Source organism: Rutilus rutilus (assembly GCF_951802725.1).
Source record: "Rutilus rutilus genome assembly, chromosome: 9".
Lineage (NCBI taxonomy): Eukaryota > Metazoa > Chordata > Actinopteri > Cypriniformes > Leuciscidae > Rutilus > Rutilus rutilus.
This window is the reverse complement of record NC_140223.1, coordinates 25278914-25287527: the sequence shown is the minus strand read 5'-3', so window position 1 is coordinate 25287527 and position 8614 is coordinate 25278914.

The window sequence follows — 8614 nt, the reverse complement described above, 5'->3', positions numbered from 1 at the left end:
TAATAACTAAACCACTTTAATGTGTAGCAAATATTATATAAAGTTTGAAATTTACTTCACACAATCTCTTAAACCTAGTCCCAGACTAAAATGCATGTTTGAGCTGTTTCAACTGAAAGCAACTTAAGTTTGTCCCATCAGGTAATTAAAAGTTCTACACACACTTGCAGTCTTCATGCCTTGAACACTTGGGCCAAATACAGGAAGTACGTCATTTAAGCAGACAAGTGGTCAAGTGCAAAGGCCGCAAGTGTGGATATTTGGACAGGCCAATTGTGTTCTTCCTTCACTAAGAAGAAGCAGTTCATTATGGTTTTAATTCAGACAAAAATAATTGGCTCATGATGACCATCATTCGTTCAAGAATCGTGAATTGCGATACACATTTTCTAGTTTTATTCAGTAAGAACAGACTCATGAGCTAACATTTTCCGAGAGCTGGACTACACTGGTCGCACTGTACAGTATATTTTTAATTCACTGAAAATAACTAAATGACAGGAATCGACCTGGTTGCGTTGTAGGCTGTTTTTAGACTGCATGTTTCGCACTGTAGATTCAGGTTAAAAGGCTAGAGAACTGTGAGCCCTTGTAAAACGGCAATTGCAACAAAGTTTTACATTACAATTCCCGGACCAAATTATTCTCTCTTTCATAGTTTACCATCAATGGGTCAGAAGAAAAATGGAGAAGGCAGTCAGATGTATACATATTCATACACATCTGCATACCTCAAAAATGTTATTCATCAAATTCAGTTTACTCAGTACAAACAATACATGTTTCCTCCTGCTTAATCAACACGAAACTCTTAGTTCTTTGTATTCAACATCTATTTACACAGTTTAAGGATATGTTGTAGACTTAATAACTAAACCACTTTAATGTGTAGCAAATATTATATAAAGTTTGAAATTTACTTCATAAAGCAAAAAAGTTACAGAGTTGTTTACACCCTCCCAGTCTCCCATTTACCAGTTTCCTCAGGTGGTTTCAAGAAGCAACGTGATCATTTCATGTAATTTAATGCTGGCAGTTGGGTTCTTTATACCTATTTCAAATAACTAGAAATAAAAGTAATTATATTGCATAATGTTGTTTGTGTAATTCTCTTTAGTCTAATAAACTTTAAGGGGTTTCACCACAGATGAAATATAAACCCATTACAACAAGGTCTACATCTACTATATGCTGTCTATAAAGACCCTGCTGTTCAGCAGCGGATAATTTTGCCATACCTGACAAGAGTGATAAAATACGATTATGAATGTCCTAAAGCAAATTCTATGTTTTTTAGAAAAAATAAAATATCCCTGGTTGTACATTGTCCGCTCTATTCATACCATCACAATAAATGCCTCATTTTATTTATTGTCTGTGGAGTTAATATATGCCTTTTAATTAGGGCGTTTAAGTAGCTTTTATAAATGTGTCTTAGAATTTTTTTTTACTGGTGTGTCTTGAGACAAAACAATGGCAGTGACATATTTTAAGATAGTCAATGCAAGTTGCTTTCAGTTAAAACAGCTCAAACATGCATTTTAGCCTGGGACTAGACTTAAGACTTGTCTGTGAAACCGGGGGACTTTTCTAAAATGAAGGCTGCCATCATGATGGCTTCCACGGATGGGGATATTTTAGACATAATAATCAAAAAATATATCAAAATTTAGGTGGAAATCTGTACAAATCTGTGAGTGATCAGTGTAACACCACAGACAGTTCCCCTTTTTTCGGGCAACATCCATTACTGCAACACCACAGATTTGGTATACAGCTCAGATTGGGAAATTGGGGGATTCAACTTTTTCTTAAAATATAATTACAACAAAAATTAAATTAGCTTTCCATGACCATGTCAATATCTGTTAGAATGTCTAGTATATTCCCATAAAATTAAGCTAATTTGATGAATACAAAAACATAAATATCAGTTACTTGTTTGTCAGTATCATTAGTTACTTTTCAATGAATATTAATAGTCCTCTTTTCAGAAAACATAATGACTATCTTGCCTGCTGTTTTTAGGGTAGCTTATATTCTATGAAAAGAGAGTGCACTGTAATTAAATTCATCATATTCATAAGTCATCACTCAGTCATTTCAGTAAGTTTGTTGCTTGCCAGACAGCACTTGGGGAGGAGGAAAAGTTTCTCGAAATGTTTTGTTGTGTTGTCTATAGACGTTACTCCCATGAGACGGTCTGACTTGCATTCTGTCATGAGGAACAAGATTGCAAGAAGGTGAAAGGGCACGGTTTTAATTCTTCCTTGAACCAATTAAGAGAGAGCAGTTCTATTATCTTGGCTATAACCTTCAGTTAATAATGAGATCGTGTTGGTTAATTAAAAGATCGTCGTTCACCCTGTGTCTTTGATTCTCCTGCAAAAGTATTGTTCAGTGCTAGACCTATGTGGAGATTATCTTTAAATAATGCAAAATAACAAAGTACTCTAATTCTGAAAGCTGATTCCACAGACAAGTGGGCCCATCTGGGAACCAAAAGGCATATATGTCACTTCTAGTGAAATCAGTGTCACTTTGTACAGCCTGTCAGCACGTCCCAGTCCTGACACTTCCTTCACGCTGGCGCCATATCTGTGAATACTCATAAAATGTCTTTCTTCCCAATTTAATATTTGCAAACATATCTTTAGTTTTATCTATTTCTATGTAAAACATGCAGCATTTTTAGCAAGATCAAGAATGGTAATATTCAACAATCAAGGTTGTTTTCAGTGAGCTTCAAAATAAGTCGAACCCTCGAGCATGATGTGTTTACAGCAAACTGGGGTGAACATAAATCAGACTATTTTGAGATGTGCACATGAATATTTGCATAACAGCATACAAGCCTTCCAAGTGCTATATAGATTATTGACGTTCGATTCTGAAAACAGATAGATTAATAGATAGATGGATGGATAGATTGTGTGAATGATCTAGAAGTGTTTAGTGGGTATGACCATCTACAGTATTCTATGGGTCGACAAGACCTGGTCCTTGATATCCAATTTAACCCCTTCTAGAGATGTCATTCTCCAATACAGAAGACCAGTATGACTCAGCATGCACATAACTACATTTGACCAGTTGGATAACAAGATGATGTTTAATAAGTCTGTGAGAGTTATAGTGTTAACTAGGTGAGAATGCATCAGCCACAACAAACTGATGTTTGCTTGTCACCTTAACTGAGATTTTTAAGACATAAGATTTCTTATGTTTCCAGCTAGCTGTGTCGCCCAGCTTTGTTTAATTCACAAATAAATTGTCATTAGCATTAGATTGTCACCTGTTGCCTAATATTGATTTTTGTTGTGGTTGTTTTTCAATGGATAAAATTTTGGTGTCAGTAAGATTTGAAAGATGTCTCTTGTGCGCATCAAGGCTTTATTTGATCAAAAATTCAGTAAAAACAGCAATATTGTGAAATATTAGTACAATTTAAAATAACTGTTTTTATTTAATATATTTTAAAATCACTGTAATGGCAAAGCTACATTTTCAGCATCATTTCTCCAGTCTTCAGTGCCATCCTTTAGAAATCATTCTTATAGTATATGCTGATTTGGGGCTCAAGAAACATTTATAATGATTATCAATGCTGAAAACAGCTTTTTAATGTTTTTGTGGAAACTTTGATAATTTATTTTCATATTCTTTGATGAATAGAACATTCAAAAGAACAGCATTTGAGATGGAATTTGTTTGTTACAATGTAAAAGGTCTTTACTCACTTTTGGTTAGTTTAATGCATCCTTGATGAATACAATTATTCAGTCAAGTCATACTGACCCCAAACTTTTAAACAGTAGTGTGTGTAATTAAGGTTTAGCCTGTAGGGTAAGTTAAACCGATTGGGCATGAAGATCTTTTACATATGATTGAACTTTTTCAATCTTTTCCTTTAAACTATCATATAGATTCAGAAGACTTGGATTCGAGCACGAGTCAAAAGGACTACTTTCATTATACACTGTAAAAAATTGTTGTTTTAACTTAAAAAAGTAAGTATTCGTGCTGCCTTAATATTTTAAGTTTAGTCAACTCAAATATCCAAGTTGTCACAAGTTGACTAAACTTAAAATTTTAAGGCAGCATGAATACTTAGTTTAAGTTGAAACAATAATTTTGACTATGCTTGACTATGTCACAATCTCTTATTGTTTCAATTTCATGTTCATGTACTTTTATGCTGTGTCCGAAATCGCCCACTATACCCTCATTATCTATTCTCTACATTAGTCCACTGGGGGTGGGAAAGCAGAGTGAATATTCGTCTAAACTTCTCCATTTGTGCTCCACGTTGCATATGGCTTTGGTAAAACATGGGGTGAATAATGTTGAAGCAGTGAGGTCTCTATTTACATATATAAATGGCTCAAAGTAAATTAAATAAACATATAAATAGCTCAAAGTATTTCACAGAAGCTCTGCTCTGATAGCACTACACAATTAATGATGCAAATAATGATGTCTGATTGTTACCAGAGGACTTTCCACTTGTAAGCTCTTCAGATATCTGGTGGAGTGTTTCATCTCTGAACCCTTGGGGCAGAGAGAATGCTCTTTTAACCCACAGTGCATTATGCAAGTTTATGCAATTCTTTGAAAGGAGAATAAAATTTGTTACAACGATTCCTCTGTCTAAAACATAGAGATTGCTCATTATCAGCTATTAATAAACTAATAAACTTGCTTAAAACTTTGCAGACAGCTGACATTTCTGCATGTGAGATTAGGAGGCATGTCAAGCTTTTAATTTTATAATGTTGTAATATAGTCACATGGGACTTTGTAGCATTTGAATAATTAATCAATGTGTCATTTAGTTGTGATGAACAAATCATAATCTTCTTGTTTTGGCACAGAGCAAAATGTCTATGTCAAGCCAGAAACAAGTTAAATTTAAAGCGTTTAACACTAATTTGTGATGTTTATTTCAAGTGTTAAAAAGAGAGAGTAGTCTTAAAGGGTTACTCCACTTTTTTCGGAAATATGCTCATTTTACAACTCCCCCAGAGTTAAACAGTTGAGTTTTACCGTTTTAGAATCCATTCAGCCGAACTCCGGGTCTGACGGTACCACTTTTAGCATAGCTTAGCATAGATCATTGATTCAGACGAGTCCAGTAGCATTTCTTTCAAAATGACCAAAGAGTTTCAATATTTTTCCTATTTAAAACTTGACTCTTCTGTAGTTAAACCGTGTACTAAGATCGACGGAAAATGAAAAGTTGCGATTTTCTAAGCCTATATGGCTAGGAACTACTCTCATTCCGGCGTAATAATCAAGGAACTGTGCGGCCGTACCATGGGTGCAGCAGGCGTAATGATATGACGCAGCGCCTAAAAATAGTCCCCAGCTCGGTAACTTCTTCCAACGTGACCGGGACTAAGTTTGTCTAACCTATTAGACCTATTTTCAGGCGCTGCGTCATATCATTACGCCTGCTGGACTCATGGTACGGCAGAAAAGTTTCTTGATTATTACGCCGGAATGAGAGTAGTTCCTAGCCATATAGGCTTAGAAAATCGCAACTTTTCATTTTCCGTCGATCTTAGTACACGGTTTAACTACAGAAGAGTCAAGTTTTAAATAGGAAAAATATTGAAACTCTTTGGTCATTTTGAAAGAAATGCTACTGGACTCGTCTGAATCAATGATCTATGCTAAGCTATGCTAAAAGTGGTACCGTCAGACCCGGAGTTCGGCTGAATGGATTCTAAAACGGTAAAACTCATCTGTTTAACTCTGGGGGAGTTGTAAAATGAGCATATTTCCGAAAAAAGTGGAGTATCCCTTTAAGTCTAGAAATAGCCTATTTTAGAAAGCATGGCTTATTGGCGAATGTTCAAAAATGTGGCTTGGGAATTCAGCTGTGGGGATGTAATTTTACTGGAGTGTAGTTTAGTGCCACATTTCCTGTTGCTTGTGTTGTGCATCAGATCCTAGATACAGGGCGGCAGTCCGGAGACAGACCTTGGCGTGTGTTATGTAAGCAAAATAACTTTTGTAAACTGGCGTCTGGATAATGTTTACTTTACTACTGTAATCAATTCACTCCGGCTTTGGTTGTCTGACCAAACCATGCAGCTCTGTAGCTTTGTTTCCATTACAAAATAGCTTCTGTCTCAGGCATAAAGTTTTTCTTACATCTTTGGAACACTGCAGGAGACATTTTGAATAATGTCCCGATCTTTTCCATGCAATGACAAAAGTGGGGACTGAGGCTTTCAAGCTTGAAATTAACCATATATGAAATTGGTGACATTCTTTAAGGAACAGACCAAAATTTAAGTCGAATTTGACCAGTAAAAAAAGTCTCCTTTTGTGTTCTACAGAAGTAGGAAAGTCACACAAGTATGGAATGGCATGAGATTTTGGGGTGAATGATCACTCTAAATATAATACACTGTCACTCCTTTTGTGTGTGCGTGTGTGTGGACTATTTTTTTATTTTTTTTAAAGCTGATCGCTTCAGCTATTTCATGATGAAACCATTGATCTAGGTCCTAGAAAACACAAAATCCACCTCTGTAAATACAATGCTGTCTCGACACATTGATTGCAGCTGCTGCCATGCCAGTGTGTAAAATGTGGATTAATTGCAGCTTTTCATTCTCTGATTTGCATATTCCTCTATAAAGGGGAGTGAGCAGCTTTTCTCATTGCTGATGGAACTGGATGAAACCCAGACAAGAGAAAAGGGTGATCTGTCCCTTTCATTCATATACAACACACACACACACACACACACACACACACACACACACGTATGTTGGGTTTCCATATGTTTTATGGGGACATTCCACAGACATAATGACTTTTACACTGTACAAGCTGTATATTCTATCCACGTACACTAATCCTAACCATCACAGAAAACTTTCTGAATGTTTATATTATCAAAAAACATAATTTAGTGTGATTTATAAGATGTTTTCCTCATGGGGACCAAAAAATGTTCCCACAAGTACAAGGATTTCGGATATTGCCATAGATGTGGGGACATTTTGTCCCTGTACCTGGATCACACACACACACACACACACACACACACACACACACACACACACACACACACACACACACACACACACACACACACACACACACACACACACACACACACACACACACACACACACACACACAGTAGGAAAAAAGCAGCATAATGACAGTAAGCACAGTTAGAACAGAATTAAATCGAAATTGTGATGATGGTGGTGACAGATCAGAGGAGGATTTTTTTCCTTCATTTTGAAGTGTCTTGTTTCGAACAAAGCACATTAGGATTGTTTTTTTATGTCTTTTTATAGTGCGTCCCATTTGATGTGTGAAAAATGTCAGCCTTTGATATTTGAAAATTAGAGTTTTATTGCCTTTTCTTTCGCACCTTGAGAAGAGTCAAATATTCTGAAGGAACAATAAACATTTATATCAGTTAGTCTAGATGTTCATATTTTGATATTACTTTTAGATGTTTATATTCTCGCAACCTTTTTTTCCCCTCCACAACCTAACATATAAGTTAATAAAAATGTTTTTAATAAATAAATCCAGATGGCCCTTGCTAAAGCACCATGCTTTAAATACTGCTTCCCCCAGTCTTAACTAGCTTAACTATACCATTAAGACGTCTTTTTTAAATCTTAAAGTCGGCATGAAACAGATGTTCTGATTGTGTGTTTTTGCCTATTGTGACATATATCCGAGTGAAACGGCTTCTCAAACAAGACAAAGTGTAGGGTGGGATTTGATTTTGTCCATCGGAAATTGATTGGATGGTTGTGGTTTGCTATTGGTCGATCTCTTGTGAGTGACAGGTTGTCCCGCCCTCGCGCCAGTAAACACATCATCAGAGAAGAGATGTTACTGCAAGAGGGTGGGGAAGTTATGTTGATTAAAGATGATGAGAGCACATGAAATTAAAAAAATAATAATAATGGTGTGCACAAATAAATCATTTATAATAAATACTGCAATATTATGTAAAAAATATTTGATTTCATGGTGACCAGGATAAACTGAACAAGCATGGCAGTTCATCCGGTTTTAAACGCCTTTTCAGCTGCATGGTAGAGCTCTTTGTATAACGATTGATACATAAACAATTAATCCATCAGAATAACTGAAGTGCTCTTTCTGAAAGCTAAATAGCTGACATTTAGAGAGAGGCTCAACCACCTGTCTAGTCTCAGTCAGTGTGGGCAGCACTTTTTCTGGACAGAGATAAATCTGTTTCTGTGCTTGGCGTGGGTTTACCTGTTCCTATAGGAGAGAGGTACTTCTGAAGCACATACCATCCTTTATCATTCCCACAGACGGAGTGGGTTGTTCACCTCAACAAAATAGATGTGCTTTGCATTTTTATAGTGTTAGTAAGATATTTCTTTCAGACCTGAATGAATGATCGTTTAGTTCTCCATGTGGTAATTTATTGTGACAGCCACTGCAGATGATTCTTTCCTAAGGTAGACTCATAGTTATTAGTATTGGTTCATAGTAATGGATGGAATCAGATCTCGTATCAGCAATGTGCATTTGTGTGATAAATTATATTTTGGTGAGTGATTGACCATTTGATTAAACTTTAGTTTTGAGACTG